The following is a 2,990-nucleotide window of genomic DNA, read 5'->3' on the forward strand; positions in this document are numbered from 1 at the left end:
TACCAATGGACATGAGTAGTAAGATATATCTAACAGCAACAAACATGGAATACAGCTTCCTAATCATATATAGGGAATATGCAAAACTGAAAGGTAACTGAGGAAGCTGTACTCACCAGGAACTCCTATCCAGACAAAAGGGTCGTCAAACCGAAAGTGTCAATAATCCTGTATGCAGGTCAAAGGTATGCATCCAACCAAAATGCAGCAACCAAATGCAGCAAACACAATCACAATAATATAAATACATCAATGCATATGATGCTAATGATGCGTCCTGGTCACCCCTGACGCCAGTCAGTCCTCTCACACACAAATGGCGAGACCGAGTGGGTAGGGCTATGACAACCGTGCACTCTGTCGTCACTGCTCCTGATGAGTGACCGAGTGGACGGGATGCTGTCGGAGTACTCCTGTCCTGTGACCCCAAATCATAAATGGGGGAGCTCAATGCTCTCAACTCCCGGTACACGATGACGGGGAGGATATCTCTGCCGGCTACCACGCTGAGTCTCCTGACCAACGGAGCCAAACAGAGTCCACCGTCTGCCGGCTACTACGCTGCTACACTACATGCCAGCGGAGCCAAACAGAGCGGAACTGTCTGCCGGCTACCACGCTGAGTCCTCAGACCAACGGAGCCAAACAGCAGAACCGCCACACACCTGTCTGATATACCACTAAACCATGAGTGGGGGTGTGTGCAGTACATGTAACTGGCGATGGGCTCAACCATAGTGGAGCCGACAATCGCACAGCATGCAATCATGATGCATGTCACTATGCATAGCAAAAACTGATCAACATAACCATATTCATATATATAATATGGGTACCACAATATCAGTGAGTCAAATCTACAGATCTAGGGTATACAGGTCCTCTATGGTATAACAACCTAGATCCTAAACATATCTCCCTTCCATAACATATGTACCAACAATATACACAGATCAAAGAATCAAAGTCTAGGTACACGAATCATATGTGATATACAAATAGAGGTACACAAGCCGGTCATGGCATAAAAACCTAAGTATCAGATAATCTCGATACACATGACTGAAACCAAAAGTCCAGAACCTAGTCCTAACCTCAGTAAAACATGGTATGTCACTTATTCTAAAAACTAAGATACTCATGGTAACACAGTACTCATGGCAATAAATCACATGATATAAGCACAGATACGTCACAGGCGATAAACCTAACATGATATGGATATCAAACAATGACATACCAAAGACAAACATGTTCATTGCTTGTAGTTATAAAATACTATGCATATCCAAAGACAATATCATAAAAGATAAGTCAAGAGGTACCCGCCTCCAATAGGAAAGATCCAATCAGTCCAAATCCGGACGTTAAGAAACTTGTCTCGCGTCAAGGTCCTGTGATAAATAGTATAATTTAGCTAAGTATAAACAAATAGCTAAATAAATTTCTAATCCATCGACCATCTAAGGTTAGTTTTATTAACCCTAATTACACCAAAAATCAACCAACATATTTGATTGTATTCATTAAGCCTTACCTCTGGATCACACAAAAGGAAGATCACAGCGATTAGGGCTTTCTCCAACAATGTCTGCAAAGGAAATCACCATATAAGGTCTACACAGGATTTAATATAATTAACCCTATGCTTACATAACAAAAGTAATACCAATAGCTCAAATTATCGAAATCAACAAGTTCATCTTCCCATACTCACCTCAACAGTAATTAACTTAACACCAACCTTACCCAAATTCCCTGATGCCTCAACACTGCTCAAAACCTATAGAACTTACTGCCAAGATCCGGAGAAGCTGCTGTGAAAAATCAGTGACAAATACCACTGTTATCAGCCAACAAATCCAACATAAGATCCCAAATCAACAATTGAAATACCTCTTTATTTGCCTTACCCAACTCGATAGCCCTTGTTTTTCTCTCTGCCGGCAGCTGGTGGCGAAGCAGGAAGAAGGCAGCTGGTGGCGCAGTAGGAAAAATTACCAGTCGGGTAGGCTGACCACAACCCAACCCAGAGGAGTTAGGGTTCGGATCCAGCAACAAGAGGGAACCTAGGACAAAGGAAGGAGTCGGCTAGGCACTGCACAGTGGAGGAGTCGGCGTCGGCAGAGGGAGGACAGCCGGTTGCCGGTTGTGGTAGCGGTGACACTGTGCAAAACTAGGGCAGAGAGAAACGGGAGAAGGGCGTCGGCGGCGCTGGGATCCCCACGGCGACAGCGGCCTGGGTCGGTCCTGGTGGCCGGCAATGTCCCGTGCGGCGGCTAGGGCTGAGGAAGAGCGGCAGTGCTCGGCGTCGGCACCAGTGGGCATAGAGCAAGCTTTCGGCGATTTTAGGGCAGGGGAAAGCTTCGGCTCGGGTGGAGAAGAAGATGAAGAAAAGGTCTTCGGGTGTGCGGCTCGGGAGGAAGAAACCGCCGGCCGGCGGTTAGGGCCGGCGTCGGGCGCGAGAGAAGAAGAGTGGAGTGGATGAGGGCTCGGGCTCGGCACAGTAACGAGGAGAGAAAAAAAATATAAGGAAAAAGAAAAGGGAAAAGGAAAAGAAAAATAAAACTTTTCTTTATTAAAATTGGGTAGCCTAAACAAGCTTTTTCGGACCCTATTTTTATCCCCGTTAACTCATCCGTACGAGCTCCGAAAAATTCTTGAAAAATGTCCATAAATTTCGAAAAATTCCCTTATTAATATTCGTCATTTTTCCGGTATTTTACATGATATGTGGTTGAGTCTTGCAGGACTTGGTGGAACACATGAGAACTTGGTGCAGCTAAGTATGGGAAACTCATCCAAGGGCTCGGATCCTTGAGTCGATGAAGGATGGTGTGGAAGACATCGTAGGGACCGCCGGACGAGGAGCAATGGAGTGGAGCCGAGGGAAGTGGACTTCAAGGCAGCATGAAGGATGGCACGGAGAGGAGCCGCAGGCTCGAGTGCATCTGAGGGACGAAGGCCGAGGAAGAGGACTTCAAAAGTGA

General features: G+C 45.9%; 1 long non-coding RNA gene across 2 annotated transcripts; it reads right to left on the reverse strand.

The window, feature by feature from the left end:
• Nucleotides 1-1,334: 1,334 nt before the first annotated feature.
• LOC122034858 lies at nt 1,335-2,496 on the reverse strand. 2 transcript variants are annotated; one of them, XR_006126800.1, is made up of 4 exons: nt 1,914-2,496; nt 1,745-1,817; nt 1,538-1,591; nt 1,335-1,394 (listed from the first exon to the last, which is right to left on the reverse strand). It is a non-coding gene; the product is annotated as an uncharacterized LOC122034858 (long non-coding RNA). The 2 variants fall into 2 exon arrangements; XR_006126799.1 differs by having other exon boundaries at nt 1,338-1,394; nt 1,718-1,817.
• Between the last annotated feature and the right edge of the window lie 494 nt (nt 2,497-2,990).

This window comes from Zingiber officinale, chromosome 11B (genome assembly GCF_018446385.1).
Source record: "Zingiber officinale cultivar Zhangliang chromosome 11B, Zo_v1.1, whole genome shotgun sequence".
Lineage (NCBI taxonomy): Eukaryota > Viridiplantae > Streptophyta > Magnoliopsida > Zingiberales > Zingiberaceae > Zingiber > Zingiber officinale.